This window comes from Anomaloglossus baeobatrachus, chromosome 2 (genome assembly GCF_048569485.1).
Source record: "Anomaloglossus baeobatrachus isolate aAnoBae1 chromosome 2, aAnoBae1.hap1, whole genome shotgun sequence".
NCBI lineage: Eukaryota > Metazoa > Chordata > Amphibia > Anura > Aromobatidae > Anomaloglossus > Anomaloglossus baeobatrachus.
The window spans coordinates 612,134,379-612,161,648 of NC_134354.1; positions in this window are offsets into that span (position 1 = coordinate 612,134,379).

Genomic DNA, 27,270 nt, shown 5'->3' on the forward strand with positions numbered 1-27,270 from the left:
GGTATACTGGTCTGAGGGTTATTATAAGTTGTAGAATTGTCGGAAGAAGTGGGTCTTGAGGTTCCTTTTGAAGCTTTCCAAACTAAATGAGAGTGTGATATGCTGTGGTGGAGATTTCCAGAGTATGGGGAGGTGCGGGAGAAATCTTATATGCGATTGTGGGAAGAGGAGGTAAAAGAAGAGTAAAGAAGGAGATCTTGTGAGGATCTGAGGTTGCGTGCAAGTAGGTACTGGGAGACTAGGTCACAGATGTAAGGAGGAGACAGGTTGTGGGTGGCTTTGTATCTCATGGTTAGTGTTTTGAACTGGAATCTTTGGACAATGGGATGTCAATGAAGTGATTAGAAGAGTGGCAAGGCCAGGGAGTAGCATATATAAATTAATATACATTACATATTTTTATAAAATAAACTATTGGCATCCCGTATCTTTTGCAAGGTGCATGCTCGCTGTGATGGGAAACATATTCAAGGAGGGTGGCAAAATGCCAGAAGTTCAGGAAATATTTACGGTACTTAATGATAAATCAGTTGCATTAATTTAAGATATGGGGTCAATTGAATATTTTTTGCACCTTTTCTTTCCCTCATAATCTAGTTTTTAAGTTTGTCATTTTGAGTGGGATTTAGGATCTCCAAATGTTTTTGGCTGATACATCCCTTGCAACGTTTGGATAAATCACTATGTTTTTTGTGCAAATATACTCTAGTCCACTACTAGAAGGAGTATATTTAACATAATTACATAGTGATAGATATAGACATAGTGAAATAAACAAATTACAGAATGTTTGAACTTAATGAACCTAAGTTGCACATTCTTTATGCTTAATTATATATCACGCACAATGCAAATTGTTGAGAGAAATGCATCTAGCTCTTTTTTAAATGAGATAATAGTATCTGCCATTACAAGTTATTGCAGTAGGGCTTTCCACAGTCTCACTGCTAGCTCCACAAGTAATGAATGTCCCCCTGGACTTTTGAGATTATTGGAAGGAATAAGTCATTTGCAGTCCTTTGTAAATGGGGAAGGGAGGGTAGTTGTGCAAAAAAGAGAACAAAGTAGACAGAAAGAGTGAGACAGTAGGCATCAAGTATGGTATAGAGGGGGCTGGGATTGCTGGGATATGCAAAGAAAGTAGTGATGTGAGGAGTTAAAAATATATTAATAGTATTAATTGTCTACTGGCAAATGCAAGAAGTCTTGTAAGCAAAATAAATAAGTTGGAAATTCTTTTGTCATCTACAGATTATGATGTCTGGAGTATTACAGTAAACCTGGCTGGATGAGAGCCATGATAGATGACAAACATAGAGGGTTATACTACATTCAAAAAGGACAGAAAAGACAAAAAAGGTGGAGGGGTGTGTATATTTATTACACACCCCTTTGTCTAACTTAAGACCTGTGCTCAATGATGACTTTGAGGGAGCTGCAACAATATAGAGCCAGTTTGGGTAAATGTACATGGGGAAGGCAATTAGGGAAAGCTGTTAATTGGAGTTTGCTATAAGTCTCCAAAAATAGCTGAACAGATAGAGGAGGAAATGCTTAAAAAATTATAAAGGTAGCAAATAATAATCAAGTCCTTATTATGAGGGATTTCAACTATCCAATAATAATTCCCAGAGGGGCATTGCAGCTATAAGTCCCCTCACCACTGACAGCCAGACTGGTTTGTCAGGTCTCTGTAAGGAGAATAGTCTTCCCCCGTGGTCCCCATATAGCTTCTCATGTGCCAGATCAGTTACCCACACTTTGCACTGACGAGGGGCAATCACCCTGAAGCACCGTGTCTGCAAATTGGGATTCTCATCTGGCATATATCCTAGGTCATATGAAAAGGCTTGTTAAAAGGCCACTTTTGACTTTTAGGATTGCTACTTCCAATAGGTGGCGCAAACGTTTGTCTCCTTTCCTGGAGAGACAATTTCAAGTATCCAGACATTCAATGGGACATATAATTGTCTGATTGTGCTAAAAGCTATAAGTTCTTATCTACAATTCAAGACAATTACCTCTTTCAGTTTGTAGATGAACTGATCAGGGGAGATAGTTTGCTGGATATGGTCCTGTGAAATAGACCAGATACAATTTCAGCAATCATATTATGGAAAGCTTCAAAGTAATATTTAATAGAACAATTCAAAGGGGAAATGCTAAATCTATAATGTTAGGGAAGCTGATTTCAACAAATTAAGGGAAGAGCTTAATCGTGTAGATTTGAACAATGTCATGGTAACTGGGGATACCGAACATAAATGGGCCACGTTTAAGGATATACTACTTAAACCCTCTGGTAATAAAATGTTCAGGAATAAAAATAAACTACTATGGATAAATAGCACAGAATCAAGTCAAAGAATAATCAAATTCATAGTGACATGTGAAATTTGACTTGAAATTGAGTGTATGTGGATTGTTCTGCTAAACTCTAGGACAACCATATACATTTTTAAATTCAAGTTGTCACTCAGCCATATTGTCACAAGTTCAGTCATTATTCCTTTAGGCTATGTTCACACGTGGCATGTTTTTACCAGTGCCTCTTGAGTGCATTTTGAGTGCATCTTGGGTGCATCAAAAATGCACCAAAAGAACACCAAAAATGCACCGCTGCATTAACGCGGCAAAAATGCAATGCATTTTTACCGAGTCTTTGATGCATTTTACCGCATTTTTACCGTGTTTAGCCCAATGCGTTTTTTAAGCCAAATCTATTGACTGGGGGCCTCAAAAACGCTGTAAAAATGCAAAAAGAATTGACATGTTGCATCTTTACTGCATATTGAAAAATGCAGCCAAGATGCAGCCAACAAAAGATGCCCAGTGTGGACAGCAAAAGTTGAAATCTCATAGACTTTGCTGGGATAAGGAAATGCATGCATGTTGGTGCATCTCTGGGACTTCAAAAACACACCATAGATGCAGCAAAAGATGCACAAAAGAGGCCACATGTAAACATAGCCTTATGATTGATTGAATGATAAAGAATTGGTCAGTCTAGAGAGTTTTCTTAATTTGAACTTAACATAATATAATGCCACCATGGCAATTCATAAAATGTGATCATTTCATGATCAACTGTAAGTGTATTATTGAAAAATAATAGCATGTAGGAAGTACAGCAACCCTATCATAAAGTGACAAACCACATAAAGTCTCTGAGTGGGCTCACTAAGTAAAAAGAAGCTTTCCTTAGCAATAATCAGATAATCAGAAAAACAATATGTGTTGCGGGTCATGGTATAGGTTTCTATGGCCAAGCAGTTACATGCAAGCCTTAGCTTTGGATGGGGTTATATAAAGTATACCTCTTCTGAATTCTGGATCAGTGTAAACCTATTCTGTGAAGTGATTAATCGCTTCTCTATCTGGCAATTTGTTCTTTAGTTGGAGTTTGAATTATGCAAAAAGAATGGTACCAGCCTGACTACATTGTAGAAGCTGTAAGGTTTAGTGGACAAGGCATAATGCAATAGGGTGTTCATTGGTTGGTCTGGGAACCTTAGTTACATTGAAACTAATTATTAACGCTTCAGTATACCAAGACATTTTTCATATTCTTCCAGAATATTTGTTTCCAAGTTTGTAAGAATAGTTCGGGGGAGGGACCTTTACTTTTCCAGCATGGCTGAGTCCCAATGCAGTTTAGTATTGAAACATTTGTCCTAATCTAAGCCTCAATGGACACTTTTGGGATAAACTAAAATGGAGATTATGAGAAAGACCAACTTGTCCAACATCAGTGTTTGACCTCAGAATCGTTCTTCTGGATGAATGGATAAATATCACAAAAGACATGGTCCAAAAGTTATTCCAGAAAAGGGTAATATAATAATATTATAAATATAATATAAAAAATAATAATATAATAATTTTCATTGCAGAAAAGGGTAAGCTATTATAACTGCAAAAAGGGGATATTATAAAATCTTCTCTTAGTATTGGTGTCCTAATACATTTGCCTACATAAGTGTTATGTGTAATTGCACTAAGAAATAAAAGTAATGCACATTCTGTGATTCCGTAATTTTTTTGGTGGGGTTATCTGAGTCTCTGTATAGATGGTTAGTACTGTTTTGAAGCACTTGTAATCTGGGTTCAAATGACCACATCTGCATTGAACTAGTGTTTTAACAGCAAGTTTGATTGGGTTCAAACTTGGTACTCAGTTTTTCCCCTCCCCCACACATATACTGTTAGTATTGTGTATTGTGCATTAAGGATTTAATAAAATAGGATAGCATATATGTATGACTTGATAAGCTGACAGAAATATTTTACATATACTTCACTTATAGTTTCTAAAGTCCCTAATTATTTTTTTTTTACAAAAAGTACATCTAATAAATTAATATCAACATTATTTAAGAGAAAGGTACAAGTCAAAGAAACTACACATTTATTTTATTTTATTATGTGTATAATTATTTTATACATCACCTTTCATTTCAGTCATCTTGTGATTCATGAATAAAGAGTAATTTCATCTATCCTGTGACATAGTCCATAATTTCCTTCTTGTACTGGTGATATCATAAATAAGATAGATGCCGTGTCCTCTGTATGTGAAGTTTTAATGAATACTACCATTTAGCATTCCAGAGGAACCTTCTGCAGCTGTCATCATAAAAAGATTCTGATGAGTGGTTTGGACAGAGCTAAGTCTGCTAATTATAAAGCAAAATATTGCACAAGTATAAATTCATATACACTATTTAGGAACTAAGTTCTAAAGATCATCTCCAAATATATTAATCTACTTCATTATTTGTTAGGTTTATTGTTTTGTTTTTTTTAATGGATAACTGCTTTGGCTAAGGGGAACCTGTCAGGTCCCATATGTACCCAGAACAACAAGCATATTGCTAATCCCTGCCTAACCGTCCCTGTATACACTAGCATAGATAAAGAGATCTTTAGAAAAAGTATTTCTAAAGATCTTTTATCGTATGCTAATGAGGCCAGGGACTTGTTCCCTGGGTGTTAGTTCCCTTGGCTAGTCAGCTCCATTAGCATGTTAGTACAGTCCTGTGGGCGTACTATTATTATTATTATTTATTTATAGAGCACCATTAATTCCATGGTGCTGTACATGAGAAGGGGTTACATACAGAATATATATCCAAGTTACAATAGACAGACTAGTACAAAGGGAAGATGACCCTGCCCTTGCGAGCTTACTGTCTATAGGATTTTGGGGAGGAGACAATAGGTAGGGTGTTGGTTAGGTGGCGGCTCCGCATGGTGGTGAGGTGGTGGCAGCTCCGCACGGCGGTGCGGCGGTAGCTCCGCGCGATGGTGAGGCGGTAACTGTGGTGGTGATAAAGCAGTGGGGTCATTGAAGAGTATAGGCATTTCTATAGCTAATGAATGCGCAGTATCAAAAGATGCTCTCACTCACCTCTCCACTGCCATCACCACCCGACACTGGATTTTAGCTCATTGCGCCTTATCCCGGAGTTTTTATCTGAAGCTGGGTGTACGTGCCCTGGCTTCAAACTGAAGAAGTGCGCATGACCAAAATTCCGTGTCATGCACACTGAGCCAAAATCCAGTGTCGGACGCGATGGCAGTGGAGAGGTGAGGGAGATCATCCTCTGATGCTGCACACAATTCAGAATGTTCGCACGCCCACAGGGGCGTACTAACATGCTAATGGAGTAGACTAGCTAGGGGAATTAATGCCCTCACTCATTAGCATACAATAAAAGATCTTTAGAGATACTTTTTCTACAGATCTCTTTATCTATGCTAGTGTATACAGAGATGGTTAAGGCCCCGTCACACTAAGCAACATCGCTAGCAACATCGCTGCTAACGAACAACTTTTGTGACGTTGCTAGCGATGTTGCTGTGTGTGACATCCAGCAACAACCTGGCCCCTGCTGTGAGGTCGTTGGTTGTTGCTGAATGTCCTGGGCCATTTTTTAGTTGTTGCTGTCCTGCTGTGAAGCACAGATCGCTGTGTGTGACAGCGAGACAGCAACAACTAAATGTGCAGGCAGCAGGAGCCGGATTCTGCAGAGGCTGGTAACCAATGTAAACATCGGGTAACCAAGAAGCCCTGTCCTTGGTTACCCGATATTTACCTTCAATACCAGCCTCCGCAGCTCTCACTGCCTGTGCTGCCGGCTCCTGCTCTGTGCACATTTAGCTGCAGGACACATCGGGTTAATTAACCTGATGTGTGCTGTAAGTAGGAGAGCAGGGAGCCAGCGCTAAGCGGTGTGCGCTGCTCCCTGCTCTGTGCACATTTAGCTGCAGCATACATCGGGTAATTAACCCGATGTGTGCTGTAGCTAGGAGAGCAAGGAGCCAGCGCTCAGTGTGCGCTGCTCCCTGCTCTCTGCACGTGTAGCTCCGTGCAGTGGTAACCAAGGTAAATATCGGGTTGGTTACCGATATTTACCTTAGTTACCAAGCGCAGCATCTTCCACGCGGCGCTGGGGGCTGGTCACTGGTTGCTGGTGAGCTCACCAGCAACTCGTGTAGCGACGCTCCAGCGATCCCTGCCAGGTCAGGTTGCTGGTGGGATCGCTGGAGCGTCGCAGTGTGACAGCTCACCAGCAACCTCCTAGCAACTTACCAGCGATCCCTATCGTTGTTGGGATCGCTGGTAAGTTGCTTAGTGTGACGGTACCTTTAGGCAGGGATTAGCACTATGCACACAGAACTACTCATGGTTCTTGGTGCATATTGCACCTGACAGGTTCCCTTTAAAGGTAGAAATGTAAAATATATATGCAGACATGCCCCAAAGTGTTGGAAACCTTGAAATTGTTCCATAAACTGAAGTATTTCTCTCAAGAAATTTAACACGATGTAATGTATAATGTATTATAATATAATGACATGTTTTGTTATACACATGTTTATTTCCTTTGTGTGTATTGGAAGAACACCAAAAAAAACAAATAAAAACAGACAATTTGGATATAGTTTTACACAAAACACAAAATTGGTCTGAGCAAAATTATCAACTTTTCAAAATTTTGGATAAACAGCTTTGTTTCATGCATATCATGATCATTCAAACTAACATGTGGCGAGTAATAGCTGTGAACAATATGAAAATCACAGCTGAAACCAGATAAAAAGGGAGAAGTTGACTCAAGCTTTGCATTTTGTGTGTCACACAGAGTTTTGCATAAACTTCGCTAACTGTCATGGCAGTGTCAGGTTGTGTTTACTTTGCAGATTCTGACACTCCACCTGATAGTTTGTCTGGTGTCTGGGATCACCACAGGCAGAATCAAGAATAAACTAGCTGTGTGATGATTTATACGCATGCTAGTGGGAGTGAATTTCTGCTAGTCTTCTTGTTAGGTGACTTGGATCACATGTGGTGAGGAAGCCAATCACATTTGTTCCCCTTCTATTTAAGCTTGATGAAATGTTCTACCAATGCCAGCTATAATTTCTATGTTGTTCTGTGTGGTGTCTAGTCCCATATTTTCTGCTGAAAATTGCTATTTTCTCGTTGCGGATGTGGATGTTTACCCCTGTTGTTTTGTAGCTTCTTTTCAACTCTGGTGTTTCCTCCTGTCTTTACCATTGTGTGTGAGTGCTTTTTAACAAAGTTTGGGTTTTCCCTTGTATGTCTTCTATGTGGTTTCATCACAATTCTGTCCCATCCTTCCCTAGGGGAGGGTGAATAAAATAAGCACTGGTCAGGAAGGAGACTCAGTCCTCCCCATCATTAGGGGTATCCCTGAAAATAGGGATAGATCTCTAACTGAAAAAAGGTGGATCTATCTTTACGCTACTGTAGGAATGACACAAATCCAAAAATACTGAAGTATAGGTGGTTATATTCTTTGCAGTTCAAAGTGTGTCCTCACTTCTTCATCAGGAAAATCCCCTGATCAAGTGAGAACACACTTTGAAATGAATAGCATAAAACCACTTATTCTTCAGTATTTTTGGATTTGTTTCATTCCTACAGCAGCACAGAAATAGTTCCACCTTTATTCAGTTCCTGATCTATACCTACTTTTGTACGCTTGGACTCTGCAGCAGCTGATTACGTGCTTTGATACTGGTTGTGTCACACAACTACACAAGGTGAACACTATTCCCTATCACCTTTCATATGTTTATTTACTGCTGGAGAAGGTCCATTATGTTTTATCAAGACCAAAGTCAGTGCAGCTGTCTACCAGGAAATTTTAGAGCACTTCGTGCTTCCCTCTGTCAACAAGCTTTTTGGAGATGGAAATTTCATTTTCCAGCAGGACTTGGCACCTGTTCACACTGCCAAAAGTACCAATACCTGGTTTAATAACCACAGTATCTCTTTGCTTGATTGGCCAGCAAACTCGCCTGACTTAAACCTAACCTATCTATGGGGTATTGTCAAGAGGAAGATGAGAGACACCAGACCCAAAAATGCAGACAAGCTGAAGGCTCCTATCATAGCAATCTGGGCTTCCATAACACTTCAGCAGTGCCACAGATTGATCGCCTCCATGCCATGCTGCGCTGATGCAGTAATTCATGTAAAAGGAGCCCCGACCAAGTATTGAGAGCAATTACTGTATAGACTTTTCAGTAGGCGCCAACATTTCTGAGTTTAAAATCATTTTTTCAGTTGATCTTATATAATATTCTAATTTTCTGAGATAATGACTTTTGGGTTTTCATTGGCTGTAAGCTATAATCATCAACATTTACAGAAATAAACACTTGGAATAGATCACTCTGTTTGTAATGACTCTATATAATGTATGTGTTTCCATTTTTGTATTGAATTACGGATATAAATTAACTTTTTGATGATATTCTAATTTATTTAGATGCACTTGTATGTGAACGGAAAGCGAATGGATCCAATTCATTCATTTAGCATGATAAAATTTGGAACTATATTTTTCTAAAATTTAACTTAAAAGGTTTTTATTTTAAGATATTGATGGAATTGTGTGCTTTTGTCAAATGTATAGTAGGTTATTTCCGCACTTTAAAAAAAGTACAAAAATATGTTTACTGTAATGAAAGTAAAAAAAGACAATGTTTCACTGAACTAAACATTCTGTATAATACATGTTTGTATACATTTACATTTCGATCAGCTTGAACTAAATAAGGAAACCTAGCCTCAAGCAATTTTTTAGCCTATTTTCTTTCTATACAACAACAAAAAATTGTTGACTATAGGCAAAACTGATGTAAAATTTTATCATTTTGGCATTCGGTCTTACACAATACAGTATGACAACACATTTTTGAACACTCTTTTTCAATAAAAAACAAAAAGTCTTACTATTTTTAGAAAATGAAAGTGAAATCGACTGATATACAGTATGGAAATAAATTAACCCTTACCAAAGTCAATAAGATATTTGAAAACTTGCACAAAATTATTTACTCAAGTGTCAAGAACAAATAGCAAAAGGATTTTGGTAAATTGCATGAATGCCCAAATTATTGTTGAATAAAGGGTGATTTAAACGCTGCGACATTGCTAGCAATTGCTAGCGATGTCGCAAGCGATAGCACCCGCCCCCGTTGTTGGTGCGATATGTGGTGATCGCTGCCGTAGCGAACATTATCGCTTTGGCAGCATCACATGGACTTATCTTCCCTTCGATCTCGCTGTGACCGGCAAACCGCCTCCTTTCTAAGGGGGCGGTTCGTTCGGCATCACAGCGACGTCACACGGGAGCCATCCAATAGCAGAGGAGGGGTGGAGATGAGCGGCTGGAACATGCAGCCCACCTAATTCCTTCCTCATTGCCGGTGGATGGAGATAAGGAGATGTTCTTTGCTATGTTCTTTGCTACGTTCTTTGCTATCGCGATGTGTGACACATCGCTATGTGTCACACATAGCGATGTGTGATGCCGCAGGAATGACAAACAACATCACTACTGACCAGACAACGTTTTTTGGTGTTTGGACAACCTCTCCAATACCACGATTTTGACCACTTTTGCAATCGTTGAAGGTCACTCGTACGTGTCACGTGCTGCGATGTCGCTAACGACGCCGGATGTGTGTCACAAACACCGTGACCCCGATGATAAATCGTTAGCTATATCGCAGCGTGTACAGCACCCTTTAGACTTTTCATATAATAGATTGTCATCATTTATAATACAGTCTATGAGGAAATAGGGGAGGCACAAAAGGTGAATGGGGGGGGAGAAAAGCTTGTCATATATGACCCAGCCATCGATTTAATAGGGTATTCAAAACCAGCTGCATGAACCCATCATCGGCCAGAATTTATACAGGTACAGGGGACAAGAATTGGAAGTAAATTTTATGAAGGGCAGAAAGGGACTAGATTAGATCAGGGCAGTGAGGTGATAGGCTAGTCTAAAGAAATGCATTTTTAGGGCCTGCTTAAAGGTGTGGATGTTGGGAACATAAATAAGACAACACGCCGAAATGCGTAGTCCCATGTTATACTGTGTGGTCATTTACAACTGCTGTTTACCGGAGATTTATACCTTTTAAAGTTGTTACCAATAAATTGGATTTTAATTCATCCTGAGGAACTGCGCTGGATTTTTCTTTTTTATGTGGATCTACAAGGCAGCCCTACTTATCACTGCATGGGATCCTAGCAGGAGTCGGTGAACAACTGATCGGTGAGATGAACTTTCTCTTCTTACTTTAACCTTAATGTTTCTTGTAGACAACAACACCAGATTTCTCACACATAGGTCTGGACCACCCACACATCTACAGTCAGCCGCATGCTTATACTTAAAACTTATGTCACACAAATGCTGATCAACTTTCTCCCATGCAGACGATAATGCTGAGACCAATTGGTCTTCCCCAGGAACTTCTATAATACCGCTCCAAATTTTGATTCATGTGTTCTGTTTATCCATTAGACTGAGGATGGAACACCAACAAATGAGATATTTATTCCCTAATTTAGAGCAGAAAGCCCTCCAAAATTTGGTAGATATAATTTCTCTATTAGAAACAAAATTAGAAGGGATTCCATGGAGTCTGACAATCTCATGTCCAAACACCTTGGTTAAAGTCTTAGCCTTAGGTAATAATGATAAGGCGACAAAAGGTGTCATTTTAGAAAACCTATCCACTACCACCAAAATTAACATATTACCAGAAGAGAAAGATACATCTGTAATAAAGTCCATGGAAATGTGCATTCAAGGTTTGACTAGGAACACTCAAAGGCTGCGGACATCCTGAAGGACGAAAGTGATATGCCTTTGCGTGTGCACAGATGGCATCAGCAGACACATAAGATATCCCATCCCTCCGGATTCTGGGCCCCCAAAAGTGATGTTATTTGTGATCCAGGTTCCCTTTTACCTCAGTGTGACTAGCCAGAAGAGAATCATGATGCTCTCCCAAAATCTTAAGATGAAGATTCAGGGAACAAAAGACTTGTTCACCAGAACCCCAGATGGCGCCTCTCCTTGAGCCTCAGCAACCTGATTCCTCTTCAGTACTAAATGCTGACACCACCAATCTTTTCAGAAAGATAGGGACAGGTTCCTCAAAGGGTTCTGCTCCCAGAAAACTCCTGGACAAAGCATCGTCTTTAATGTTTTTAGAACCAGGGAAATAAGTAAAGGAAAAATTAAACCTAATGAAAAACAATGACCACCGAGCTTGTCTTGGTGTAATATCTCAGAACCAGAAGAAAACCGTGGATTATGACTGTGCTGCTGTAGATAAAAGAAGGTCCAAATTGCTGGACTGTAGATGAGGGTGCTTTATTATGGAATAAAGCACGCTAATCTACAATCCAGCGATCTGGATCTTCTTTTATCTACAGGAGCGCAGTTATAATAAATGGTTTTATCCTGGTTCCTATATACTGCTTCAGCTTCTGGGCTTGTGGATCTTGCAGCAGCTGATTTTAATCTTCACTATTGGTTGTGGGTGTAAAAACTTCACAAGGTGAGCACATTACCAACACAGTATTTTGCTTTACATTGCAATAAGACCCTATTTCACTTTTTTGTTCGCAGCATTTCAGTTGTCTTGGTGTTAGACACTTTGCTGACTCAAGGTAAAGAAGGTTTTTATGGTCAGTAACTCAAGTTACTGGATGAATAGCTCCCTCCAGAAAGTGTTGCCATTACTCAAATGCTAACTTGATCTCTAGTAATTCCATGTTACCAATATCATAACTATGTTCCACCAAAGATAATTTCATAGAAAAGAAGGTGCAAGAACATAGTTTACCAAGAAATGGACCCTGAGATAATACCGCCTCCACCCCCATTTCTGATGCCTCCACCTCCAGCGTAAAAGGTTGACACAAGTCAGGCTATACCAATACAAGTGCCAATGAAATGCACCTCTTAAGATAGTCGAAGGCCTACAAAGCATCCTGAGTCCACTTAGAGAAGTCCGCACTTTTCTTTAGTCCTGTCAGTAAGTGTTCTTGCTATGGCAGAGAAATTCCAAATAAACTTCCTGTAATAATTAGCATAGTCTAAAAAATATTGCACAACTTTTAGGTTCTCAGCATGGTCCCATTTCAAAAAAGACTGTAATTTAAATGGCTCCATCCAAATACCTGAAGCAGAAACAATGTACGCAAAAAACAGAAGTGCTTGAATGACGAACACACATTTTTCTAGTTTAGCACATAATTTAATTTTGAGGATTTGCAAAACTTGTCTGGCATGTTCCAAATGAGACCCCAAATCCTGTGAATACATGAGAATGTCGTCAAGATAAATAATTGCCTTTTTTCCTAACAGATGAGAAAACATATAGGGAGGCTATGAGTAATAAAGGTGTTAATAGTATTAAATGTCTACTTGCAAATGCAAGACGTCTTGCAAACAAAATGAATGAATTGGAGACTCTTATGTGAACCATGGATTATGATGTGGTGGGCATTACGGAAAACTGGCTGGATGAAAGCCATGGCTGGGTGACAAACATACAGGGTTATACTACATTTAGGAGGGACAGGAAAGACAAAAAAGGTGGTGGGGTGTGTATATTTATCAAATCTAACCTAAAACCTATGTTGAATGATGACATTGGGGGGAACTGTAACAATGTAGAGTCCGTATAGGTAAATGTACATAGGGAGGGGAATAATGGAAAAATGCTATTTGGAGTTTGCTATAAGCCTCCATACCTTTACAAATAGAGGGTGAAACACTGGAACAAATTGAAAAGGCAACTAATAATAATAATTGGGTTCTTAATATGGGGGATTTCAACTATCCAGACATACAGTGGGACATAGAATCTTCTGGTTGTGCTAAAAGCTGTAAGTTCTTATCTACTATTCAAGACAATTTTCTCTCTCAGATGGTAGATGAACCGACCAGGGGAGATAATTTGCTAAATCTGGTCCTGTCAAATAGACCGATTACAATTTCAAATCTACAGCTCCGGGAGCACTTGGGCACCAGTGATCATAATATGGTAAGCTTCAAAGTAATATTCAATAGAACTTTTTAAAGGGGAAATGCTAAAACTTGGAATTTTATTAAAGCTGATTTCAACAAATTAAGGGAAGAGCTTAAATGTGTTGATTGGGACAAAGTCATGGTAACTGGGGATACTGAACATAAATGGGGTAAGTTTAAGGATATACTCTTAAAGTAGTGTAAAAAACTTATACCCTCTGGTAAGAAAATGTCCAGGAATAAAAAGAAACCACTATGGATAAATAAGACTTAGCAAAGTATAGTAAAACAAAAACAAAGGATGTTTAAAATCTTAAAGGCTGAGAATGCAGAAATAGCATTTCAGAAGATAAATATATCAATAGGAAATGTAAAAAAGAAATCAAGCAAACAAAATTAGCTACTGAAACAAAAATCGCCAATGACATTAAAATAAATCCCAAAATCTTTTATAAATACATTAATGCCAAAAAGAAAACAAAGGATAGTATCGGCCCCGTAAAATATAATAACAAGTTAGTTATAGAGGACAAACAAAAGACTGAGATATTAAATAGGCATTTCTCATCTGTGTTCACCAAGGAACTGACTGTACCAGGGATCATTCAACAAGTGAAAAATCAAAGTTCACCACCCGATATAATTAATTTAACACAAGAAGAAGTACGCCTGAGTAAATTAAACATTGACAAATCCTAAGGGCCAGATGGCATTCATCCACGAATATTGAGGGAATTAAGCTCCGTAATCGACAGACCGCTGTATCTCATCTTTTTAGACTCGTTTGTAAAAGGATGAAAATTAAAAAATACTTTTTAAAAACCGCAAAGGGGTTCATAAAAAGGAATTGGTGTCTTTACTTTAAAATATTAATTTTTATTCACAAATTTTTGTTAAAAATACATAGAGTATATATTCATAGAAAAAAATGTAAAGGACAGGATCAAAAAAATTAATTAATTGAGCTCCGTAATCGACAGACCGCTGTATCTCATCTTTTTAGATTCGTTTGTAACAGGGTTGGTGCCTCAGGATTGGAGGATTGCTGATGTGGTACCGATATTTAGGAAAGGTAAGAGGGTAGATCCAGGCAACTACCATCCGGTAAGCCTGACATAAGTTGTACGCAAAGTTTTTCACGCATTTTAAGGGATGCCATGCAAAAATATATTGCAGAAAATAATATAATAGCTGAAAAACAGCATGGATTCATGAAAGATAAGTCGTGTCTAACCAACCAGTTGGGGTTCTATGAGGTAGTAAGTGCAAACCTGGATATTGGTAATGCAGCTGATGTGATTTATTTGGACTTTGCAAAGGCAATTTGATACTGTACCACATAATAGCCTTATACTAAAGCTCCAGAAGCAAGGACTAGGGAAAACTATATGCAACTGGGTAAGGAATTGGCTAAAAGATAGGAAACAAAGAGTAGTCATAAATGGTACATTCTCTAAATGGGCTATAAGGGGGCTTTACATGCAACAACATCGCTAACAAGATGTTGTTTGGGTCACGGAATTCGTGACGCACATCCGGCCTCGTTAGTGACGGCGTTGCATGTGACACGTACGAGTGACCGCTAGCGATGTAAAATATTCACTAAATCATTGATTGTTGACACGTCATCCATTTCCCAAATTTCATTGCTGCTTTTGGACGCAGGTTGTTCATCATTCCTGGGGCAGCACACATTACTACATGTGACACACCAGGAATGACGAACAGCACCGTACCTGCGTCCTCCGGCAATGAGGTGGGCGTGTCTTTCATGCGGCTGCTCTCCGCCCCTCCGCTTCTATTGGGCGCCTGCTGTGTGACGCTGCACCAACTGCCCCCTAAGAAAAAAAGGCTGTTTGCCGGCCACAGCGACGTCGCTGGGAAGGTAAGTCCGTGTGACGGGTACTAGCAATATTGTGTGCCACTCGCAGCGATTTGCCCGTGACGCACAAACGACAGGGGCGGGTGCGATCAGCAGTGACATTGCTAGCTATGTCACTGCGTGTAAAGTGGCCTATAGTCAGCAGTGGGGTGCCACAGGGATCTGTGCTAGGACCGATTCTTTTAAATCACTTTATTAATGACCTTGTGGATGGGATTGATAGTAAAGTGTCAGTCTTTGCTGATGACATCAAACTATGTAGGATATTAAAAACTGACCTTGATAGTACAATATTACAAAAATATCTGGATAAGATGTCAGAATGGGCAGATACTTGGCAAATGAGATTTAATGTTGATAAATGTAAAGTAATTAATCTAGGACGGAGTAATCCTATAACTGCTTATACATTAAATGGAAGGAAACTCTGGACTACAGAACAGAAGAAGGACTTGGGTATTCTCACTAAAAAACAGGCTGAGCAGCAGTATTCAATGTCAAGCAGCAGCTGCTAAAGCAAACAAGATTTTAGGGTGTATAAAAAGAGAGGTTAGATCCCGTGATCCCAACGTTTTGTTACCCCTCTATAAATCACTTTGTAAGGCCACATCTGGAATATGGGATCCAGTTTTGGGCTCCAAATTTTAAAAATGACATTCAGAAGTTAGAGTCAGTTCAAAGGCGGGCAACTAGACTACTACAAGGAATGGAAGGCCTCCCATATGATGACAGGTTGAAAAAGTTAGATATGTTTAGCTTAGAAAAAAGACGTCTCAGAGGAGATCTCATTTATTTGTATAAATACATGTGTGGTCAATATAAAGCACTGGCACATGACTTCAAAAGACAATACTAAGGATCAGGGGGCAGACACTGAGAGAAGAAGAAAAGCGATTCCGGCAGCTAAATAGGAAAGGATTCTTTACAGTTAGAGCAGTCAGTTTATGGAATGCCCTAATACCTGAGATAGTAATGGCAGATACTATAACAGCTTTTAAAAAAGGGCTGGATGATTTCCTCAGTACACACAACATTGTTGGTTATAAATGACTTAGTGACCAAATGTAGAACTGGTGGAGGAAGGTTGAACTAGATGGACCTTGGTCTTTTTTCAACCTAAGTAACTAGGTAACTATGTAACTATGTAACATATAATTAAAACATTTCTATAAACAGCTGGCACATTGGTTTGACTGAATGGCATCACCAAATTTTTGAATTACCCCTCCAGTGTATTGAACACTGTCCTCCACTCATCACCCTGTCTGACCCAGATCAGATTATAAGCTGCCTAAGGTCGAGTTTAGAAAACCATTTAAGGCTATGTGCGCACGCTGTGGATTTACTGCAGATTTTACTGTGGATTTGCTGCGGATTTGCTGCAGAAAATGTGTCTTTGAAAATGAAATGAAATGAAATGAAAATGTGTCTGCAACAAATCTGCACCAAACCGCGACAAAACCGCATGCGGATTTCGTTGCAGTTTTGGTGCGTTTTTTTTTACCACAGGTGCCGGATTCTTTAAGAGGGTCCAGATTTTCCTTGAGAAAAAGTCACATTCTAGTGTGCACATGGCCTTACACCAGCAATCTGATTAAATAGGTCCAGAATGAGTGCCCTGTGATATGGATTACGAACCATATCTGGTTTATCTGGTTAAACTCACAGAAGTCCTGGCACAGTCATAGTCCACCATCCATCTTTTTAACAAAGAAAAAAAAACCACAGCGACAGGAGACAAGAATGGCCTAATAATAATAGTAATAATAATATTTATTTCTATAACACCAACATATTCCACAGCGCTTTACAATTCAGAGGTTTTTATACAAACAAACATTCATAAATAACAGTTAAAGAAAATACAATAATTAAAGCAAAAATAATGACAACCCTAATCATAAGAGCTTACAATCTACAATGGGGTGACATGGTGGGGACAAGGTACAGGTGCTACGACGGTCCAGCCATCTCAAAGAAATGGGGGAAAGATAAGGCTGCATGACCAGTCACCAGCCAATCTTTGTAATGCTTCTGGGTGCGGTGGAGTCTGTCAGAGAATTATGTTTTGGAAAGTAGTCTATCTGAATATACTTCGATTAGGGAAGGTGATCCGCTACCCTAAAAAGATGTGTTTTTAGGGAGTGTCTGAAGCTGTGCAAATTGTGTTTCATCCGCAATCATCAGAGGATTTCAGAAGACGTGTTGGAGCCGGGTTTTGGAGGTTCGGTTTACTGTGGATGTTAATCCAAAGTCCTTTGCAGAGTGTACAGAACGGTAAGCCTGACAGACAGCGATAAGGGTGAAGATGTAGAGGGATGCTGCACCGTGGAGAAAATTGTGGGTGAGATCAAGCAATTTAAATTGGATCCTATGATGTATGGGCAGCCAGTGCAATGACTGGTACAGAGTAAAGGAGTCAGAGTAACGATTAGCCAGATAGGGGAACCTGGCTGATGCATTGAGGATGGACTGCAGAGGAGAAAGTCTGGTTAGAGGGAGGTTAATTAGTAGAGAATTATTGCAGCCAATTTTTCTCGTCAAGCATAACACCCAGACAGCGAGCCTGTGGCCTAGGAGTTATTGTGGCGCTGCACACACAGAAGGACATGCAAGGATTAGGGAGTTTAGTAGATTGAGGGAGTAGAAGTTTAGTTTTGGAAACGTTAAGTTTCAGCTAGAGAGCAGACATGATGTTGGAAACTGTGGACAGACAGTCATTGGTATTCTGTGGTACAGCAGGGGTGAGGTCAGGGAATGAGGTTTATAATTGTGCGTCATCAGCATAAAAATGATACTGGAAGGCAAATTTGTTGATTGTCTGTCCGATTGAGGCAGTGTAGAGATAGAAGAGAAGAGGGCCAAGGACGGAACCTTGAGACACCTCAACAGTGAGAGGAAGAGACGAAGATTTGGAACCAGCAAATGATACACTGAACGAGCAATCAGAGAGATAGGAAGAGAACCAGGAGAGAGTCGAGTCCTTTAATTTGTCCATTATCCAAACTCTCTCCTATATACTGTACTCTTTAAGAGCTTGTCTCTTAGGGCCTGACAAGTTGTACAGTCTGTACTTGGGAAGTTTTGCCCCTGGCTTCTATCTTATTTTGCAGTCATAAGTACAAACGTTGCCGATAGACCAAGTGGTTGTGATTTCAAGCAACTTTAGGTTACCAGAGCTCACAGTCATTGGGTCTCAAGGCAACTTTCAATCTGATAACTATAAAATAACCTTTAAAAGAGTCTTTAAGAGAGCCTATAAGTTTTTTTTCCAACAGCTGGGAACAGCAAGAAACTTAAAGAGTCTCTTAAAGGTTTACAGGTCTCACTGCTGCTGGGAGTACATAGGTAAGGATAGTTCACCTCGGGAAGATCAACATCCAACATCGCGAAGACACAATAACGTGTTTCTCAACGCAGTGACACTAGAACAAGGCCCCCTGGGAAAATATGCAAATCAACAATGCCGCGGTGACACCATCACATGTTTCTCAACGCTGGCAGGAAACTAGCCAGGTCTTTCACCTGGAAGGAACAACCATGGGAAGGGCAGTCTCCAGTTAACGAGACCACCTATGCCAAACATGGTATTCATCTGCAGACAGCTGTTTTGGGGTATTTGCCCTTCATCAGTGTGGAGTAGAAAACTGGCTGGTAAGAGCAATGCCTAGTAGAAGACTACATAGGTAAGGATGGTTGACTTTGGGGAGATCAACATCCAACACCGTGGGGACACCATCATGTGTTTCTCAACGCAGTGAAACTAGAACAAGGCCCCCTGGGAAAATATGCAATACAAGAATGCCGCGGAGACACCATCACATGTTTCTCAATGCTGGCAGGAAACTAGCCAGGTCTTTCACCGGGAAGGAACAATCACGGGAAGGGCAGTCTCCAGTCAATGAGACCACCTATGCCAAACATGGTATCCATCTACAGACAGCTGTTTTGGTGTATTTGCCCCTCATCAGTGTGGAGTAGGAAACTGGCTAGTGGGAGCAATGCCTTTGTAGAAGACTACGTAGATAAGGATGGTTGACCTCGGGGAGATCAACATCCAACACCGCGGAGACACCATCACGTGTTTCTCAATGCAGTGACACTAGAACAAGGCCCCCTGGGAAATTATGCAAAACAAGAATGCCGCGGAGACACCATCACATGTTTCTCAACGCTGGCAGAAAACTGGCCAGATCTTTCACCGGGAAGGAACAACTACGGGAAAGGCAGTCTCCAGTCAATGAGACCACCTATGCCAAACATGGTATCCATCCACAGACAGCTGTTTCGGGGTATTTGCCCCTCATCAGTGTGGAGTAGGAAACTGGCTAGTGGGAGCAATGCCTTTGTAGAAGACTACATAGGTAAGGATGGTTGACCTCAGGGAGATCAACATCCAACACCGCGGAGACACCATCATGTGTTTCTCAACGCAGTGACATTAGAACAAGGCCCCCTGGGAAAATATGCAAAATAAGAATACCGCAGAGACACCATCACATGTTTCTCAACGCTGACAGGAAACTAGCCATGTCTTTCACCGTGAAGGAACAACCACGGGAAGGGCAGTCTCCAGTCAATGAAACCACCTATGTCAAACATGGTATCCATGCACAGACAGCTGTTTCGAGGTATTTGCCCCTCATCAGTATGGAGTAGGAAACTGGCTAGTTGGAGCAATGCCTAGTAGAAGACTACATAAGTAAGGATGGTTGACTTTGGGAAGATAAACATCCAAGACCGCGGAGACACCGTCATGTGTTTCTCAACGCAGTGACACTAGAACAAGGCCCCTTGGGAAAATATGCAAAACAAGAATGCCGCCAAGACACCATCACATGTTTCTCAATGCTGGCAGGAAACTAGCCAGGTCTTTCACCAGGAAGGAACAACCACGGGAAGGGCAGTCTCCAGTCAATGTGACCACTTTTGCCAAACCTGGTATCCATCCACAGACAGCTGTATCGGGGTATTTGCCCCTCATCAGTTTGGAGTAGGAAACTGGCTCGTGGGAGCAATGCCTAGTAGACTACATAGGTAAGAATGGTTGACCTCGGGGAGATCAACATCCAACACCGCGGAGACACCATCACGTGTTTCTCAACGCAGTGACACTAGAACAAGGCCCCCTGGGAAAATATGCAAAACAAGAATGCCGTGGAGACACCATCACATGTTTCTCAATGCTGGCAGGAAACTGCCGGGAGACCCAGTGGCTGTGATCTCCAGTAACTTTGGGTCTCAAGGCAACTTTCAACCAGGGAACTTTAAGGGAGCCTTTAAGTTTTATGGAGTTCCCAGATGTTTCTCTGGTAACAGTTCACAGCCTTCAGATGTTCCAGCAGCTAGGAACTGAAGCATAAAGGCTTTCTTAAAGGCTCCCTTCAATTTCTCAGTTTGAAAACTGCCGCAAAAACCGATGGCTGTGAGGTCTGGTAAGCTTACTGGAGCTCACAGCCAGCGGGTCTCCTGGCAGTTGTGAGACCCAAAAACCTTAAAGGAGCTTTTAAGCCTTTAATGTTCCTTGAGTTTTCAGGTGGTTGGACATCTAGAGGGAAAAAAATTCTGCAGTAAAGGCCCTGTCACACACAGAGATAAATCTGCAGAAGATCTGTGGTTGCAGTGAAATTGTGGAAATCAGTGCCAGGTTTGTAGCTGTGTACAAATGGAATAATATGTCCATGATTTTACTGCAACCATAGATCTGCTAAAGATTTATCTCTATGTGTGATGGGGCGCTAAGTCTGCATCTCTTGGCAAAAAAACCACACAAAAACTGATTTTTTTTTTCTGCCAGGAGATGCATATTTGTTGCTGAAATTTATACTGCAAGTCCTGCAACAAATCTGCAATTTTGCCAGAAGATGCATATTTGGTGCAGGGATTTAGTGTATAAATGTCAGCACCAAATCTCCATATCTAGGCCAAAAGAATGCGTTTTTCTGCCAGGAGATGACCTACATTTTGAGATTCAGGCAGCGGCTTCAAAATGAAAGGGAAAGTGAAAGTGAAAGCCCTGCCAGAATGCAGGATGCGGTTTGCCACGCACAAAGTACTGACTTTCACTTTCTGTGGCAGACCGCAGCTGGCCATGCCTATGAACAGGGTTTGGGGCACAGCGGTCTTTCAATCTATTCTCCCTGTGGAGAACACTCACCTTTGTGCAGCATAAATTGACATGCTGCGGCTCTGAGAGCAGCGCCGCATGTTACTTTTACTTATAGATTAGTAATGGAGGGTCTCATAGACACCTGCCATTTCTAATCTAGGACTTAGTGAAAGCTGTGGGCTGTGATTAACCCCTTATTACACTGATTACCACCACAACAGGGCAATCAGGAAGAGCCTGATAAAGTGCTGGGATCTAATCTAATCTAATAATCTAATCTAATAATCACATCTAATAGATGCAGCAATCCTGGGCGGTTGCAGGCTTCTACTTTTAGGTTGGGGGCTCCAAATAATCGTGTCTGCCCAGCCTGAGAACACCAGCCCTCAGTTGTCAGGCTTCATCATGGCTGGGTATCAAAATTACTCGGTACCACAAGCTGTTTTTTTTTTTTAATTAATTATTTAAATAATTAAAAAAAGCCACATGCGTTTCCTCTTATTTTGATACACAGCTAAGATAAGCTTACGGCTGGGGGCTGCAACCTGTAGCCGTATGCTTTATCTATGCTAGTATCATAATACGGGGGGACTCTACGCCATTTTTTTTTATTTACATATTTTTACTATACGATATAGACCCACAGACTGGGTCTGTGTTTGGAAGTGTCAGACATGTTGTCCCTCAGTATGGGGGCGCATCTAACGGCAACCAATCACAGACGCTGAAAGAAGTGAATATGCCTAAGCCTATTGAGTGATCCTGGAAGTGAATGGAGCAGCTATAGCTCTGGTGGAGGTTCGGTAAGTATGAAGCGTCACTTGCTTTGTTATTTTTTCTTTATTTTTCCTTCTTTTTTTGTATTACCTGAGTTCTGGTCCCAGATCATTAGAGTTACCTGAGAACTTCAGGCACCGGGCCGACATCAAGATACTATTGAAACAGCATGGATCTGTACTTTTGCAGTCCAGGTCCTCCCATCACTACTGAAAACCCTCCTTAGAGAACACATCATCAAAATCTGAGAGAGGATCCAGAAGACTAGTGGTTATTGCCAAAATACAGGTTCCTAAACAGTGTTTCTTAGAATAAGAGTTCCATTTAATTATGTCTTGGGTTTCCCAGTCAACAATGGGGTTATGTAATGCAAACCAGGAGAAATCTAATGCAATTTGTGCAGGAGATCTTTAAGCATATAACATGATATCGGCTCTGAATGGAGTACTCCCATGCGGATTCCAACCCCTGTATACACTCAACAAAACCCCCTTGAGAAAGAAGTGACAAGTCAATGGGAAAAATCCATACCGGACTAGATAACTCCTTCACCTCTAACCAAAAAGACCGATTAAACTGCTTTTGTTCTCATAGTGAGCAGACGCATACATTATTTTCATGTCACATACTTCTATTTACAGTAGCACATGTGCTCGTAATTAATGCCTCCTGTGCAGATGCAGTGTCTTGGTCTCAAACTGTGCGAACATACTATGCACACAGCTCATTTCCGGACGCCCGCCACCACTAGCTCCATAGCATCTTCTGAACAAATCGGTAATTATCCCTAATTGTTAGTACAATTAAACATATATTTCAGAAGGTCTATGATAACAGTGCATTTACCCCTACCCCTGAGAAAGCCACAGCTGTGTGGTGATACACGGGTTACATAGTTACATAGTTACATAGTTACTTAGGTTGAAAAAAGACCTACTCTAGGTCCATCTAGTTCAACCTTTCTCCACCAGTTCTACATTTGGTCACTAAGGGTGGCTTTACACGCTGCGATATTTGTCCCGATATCGCTAGCATGTGACCCGCCCCCATTGTTTGTGCGAAACGGGCATATCGCTGCCCGTCACGCACAAAATCACGCACCCGCGTCACACATACTTACCTGCATAGCGACGTCGCTGTGACCGGCGTACCACCTCCGTTCTAAAGGGGCGGTCCGCTCGGCGTAACAGCGACGTCACTGAGCGGCTGCCCAATGAAAGCGGAGGGGCGGAGATGAGCGGGACGAACATCCTGCCCACCTCCTTCCTTCCGCATTATGGCCGGCGGCAGGTAGGAGATGTTCCACGTTCCTACGGGGTAGAGTTGAGCGCGGTTCGCGGTTCGAGGTTCTCCAGTTCTAAGCTCGAGTGATTTTTGGGGCTGTTCGAGATCGAACTAGAACTCGAGCTTTTTGCAAAAGCTCGATAGTTCTAGATACGTTCGAGAACGGTTCTAGCAGCAAAAAGCAGGGCTTTTTACAGCTACAGTGTGCAGGAGCCATCGCTGGCAGCCTGCCAGAAGCTGGTAACCAAGATAAACATCGGGTATCCAAGCAAAGCGCTTTGGTTAGTAACCCGATGTTTATCTTAGTTACCTGCAGGAAGCCCACACTTTCCCGCTCAGCTCGCTCCGCCCCCTCCTGCCCGCGGCATGTACACACACACGTACACATACATACACACACACACAAACCCTCCCCCCCCCCTCCCCGCTCGGCTTACCTGCGGTGATGAAGTCCCGCCATCCCGACCTCAGCGCTGTCACTTTACACCATGGCCGCCGCTTGTCACATCACCTCTCGCTTCCGACCCGAGACTGACTAGCGGTGACGTCACGGACCTCTCGCGATACTTGAGGGGAAGGCGCCGGTCATTGAACTCAGTGACAGGGGCTGTCAGTGTGCTGGAGATCAGCGCAGGTAATGTACCTCGCTGACAGCAGCACTTGTCATGCCCTGCAGTGACCTGGGCTGGCCCATTGATGTTAGCTCAGGTCACTGCACTGCTCTCCCAGCCAATGGGGAACATCCTGCTCTTCATTGACTGGGACAGTGTGGATCGTCATGGCAACCCCTTGGATTACAGCAGACCTGGATTTGTTTTTCAATCTAATAAATTGGTTAAAGAGGGAATGTTTTGGGGAGTGTTTTTTCAAATAAAAATGTGTTTGTCGTCTATTTTTTTTATTACTGACTGGGTTGGTGATGTCGGGTATCTGATAGACGCCTGACCTCACCAACCCCAGGGCTTGATGCCAGGTGACATTACACATCTGGTATTAACCCCATATATTACCCCGTTTGCCACCGCACCAGGGCGCGGGATGAGCTGGGGCGAAGCACCAGGATTGGCGCATCTAATGGATGCGCCACTTCTGGGGCGGCTGCGGCCTGCTATTTTTAGGCTGGGGAGAGTCCAATAACCATGGACCTCCCTAGTCTGAGAATATCAGGCCCCAGCTGTCTGCTTTACCTTGGCTGGTGATCCAGTTTTGGGGGACCCCTACGTGTTTTTTTTTTTAAATTATTTATTTAATTTAAAATAACAGCGTGGGGTGCCCTCAGTTTTGGATTACCAGCCAAGGTGAGTTTGCCAGCTGTGGTCTGCAGGCTGCAGCCGTCTGCTTTACCCTAGCTGGCTACAAAACTAGGGGGAACCCTACGTCATTTTTTTTTTCATTTTTTTGGCTAAATACAAAGCTAAGCACCCCTTAGTGCCACATGAAAGGCACCAAAGGGTGCTCCACTTTTTCTCCACTTTTTCTCCACTTTTTCTCCACTTTTTCTCCATTTTTTTCTCCACTTTTTCTCCACTTTTTCTCCACTTTTTCTACATTTTTTCTCCATTTTTTCCAACTTTTTCTCCACTTTTTCTCCATTTTTTCTCCACTTTTTCTCCACTTTTTCTCCACTTTTTCTCCACTTTTTTTCCACTTTTTTTCCATTTTTTTCTCCACTTTTGCTCCACTTTTTCTCCATTTTTTCTCCACTTTTTTTCCATTTTTTCTCCACTTTTTCTCCACTTTTGCTCCACTTTTGCTCCACTTTTTCTCCATTTTTTCTCCACTTTTTCTCCACTTTTTCTCCACTTTTTCTCCACTTTTTTTCCATTTTTTTCTCCACTTTTTCTCCACTTTTTCTCCACTTTTTCTCCACTTTTTTTCCACTTTTTTTCCATTTTTTTCTCCACTTTTGCTCCACTTTTTCTCCATTTTTTCTCCACTTTTTCTCCACTTTTTTTCCATTTTTTCTCCACTTTTTCTCCACTTTTTCTCCACTTTTGCTCCACTTTTTCTCCATTTTTTCTCCACTTTTTCTCCACTTTTTCTCCACTGTTTCTCCACTTTTGCTCCACTTTTGCTCCATTTTTTCTCCACTTTTTCTCCACTTTTTCTCCACTTTTTCTCCACTTTTTTTCCATTTTTTTCTCCACTTTTGCTCCACTTTTTCTCCACTTTTTCTCCACTTTTGCTCCACTTTTTCTCCACTTTTTCTCCACTTTTTCTCCACTTTTTCTCCACTTTTTTTCCATTTTTTTCTCCACTTTTTCTCCACTTTTGCTCCACTTTTTCTCCACTTTTTCTCCACTTTTTCTCCACTTTTTCTCCACTTTTTTTCCATTTTTTTCTCCACTTTTTCTCCACTTTTGCTCCACTTTTTCTCCACTTTTTCTCCACTTTTTTTCCATTTTTTTCTCCACTTTTTCTCCATTTTTTTCTCCACTTTTTCTCCACTTTTTCTCCACTTTTTCTCCACTTTTGCTCCACTTTTTCTCCACTTTTGCTCCACTTTTTCTCCACTTTTTCTCCACATTTTCTCCACTTTTTCTCCACTTTATCTCCACTTTTTTTCCATTTTTTTCTCCACTTTTTCTCCATTTTTTTCTCCACTTTTTCTCCACTTTTTCTCCACTTTTTCTCCATTTTTTCTCCACTTTTTCTCCACTTTTTTTCCATTTTTTCTCCACTTTTGCTCCACTTTTTCTCCATTTTTTCCAACTTTTTCTCCACTTTTTCTCCATTTTTTTCTCCACTTTTTCTCCACTTTTTCTCCACTTTTTCTCCACTTTTTTCCACTTTTTTTCCATTTTTTTCTCCACTTTTGCTCCACTTTTTCTCCATTTTTTTCTCCACTTTTTCTCCACTTTTTTTCCATTTTTCTCCACTTTTTCTCCACTTTTTCTCCACTTTTGCTCCACTTTTTCTCCATTTTTTCTCCACTTTTTCTCCACTTTTTCTCCACTTTTTCTCCACTTTTGCTCCACTTTTGCTCCATTTTTTCTCCACTTTTTCTTCACTTTTTCTCCACTTTTTTCCATTTTTTTCTCCACTTTTGCTCCACTTTTTCTCCACTTTTTCTCCACTTTTGCTCCACTTTTTCTCCACTTTTTCTCCACTTTTTCTCCACTTTTTTTCCATTTTTTTCTCCACTTTTTCTCCACTTTTTCTCCACTTTTTCTCCATTTTTTCTCCACTTTTTTTCCTTTTTTTTCTCCACTTTTGCTCCACTTTTTCTCCATTTTTTCTCCACTTTTTCTCCACTTTTTCTCCACTTTTGCTCCACTTTTTCTCCACTTTTGCTCCACTTTTTCTCCACTTTTTCTCCACATTTTCTCCACTTTTTCTCCACTTTATCTCCACTTTTTTTCCATTTTTTTCTCCACTTTTTCTCCATTTTTTTCTCCACTTTTTCTCCACTTTTTCTCCACTTTTTCTCCATTTTTTCTCCACTTTTTCTCCACTTTTTTTTCCATTTTTTTCTCCACTTTTTCTCCACTTTTGCTCCACTTTTTCTCCATTTTTTCCAACTTTTTCTCCACTTTTTCTCCATTTTTTTCTCCACTTTTTCTCCACTTTTTCTCCACTTTTTCTCCACTTTTTTCCATTTTTTTTCCATTTTTTTCTCCACTTTTGCTCCACTTTTTCTCCATTTTTTTCTCCACTTTTTCTCCACTTTTTTTCCATTTTTTCTCCACTTTTTCTCCACTTTTTCTCCACTTTTGCTCCACTTTTTCTCCATTTTTTCTCCACTTTTTCTCCACTTTTTCTCCACTTTTTCTCCACTTTTGCTCCACTTTTGCTCCATTTTTTCTCCACTTTTTCTCCACTTTTTCTCCACTTTTTCT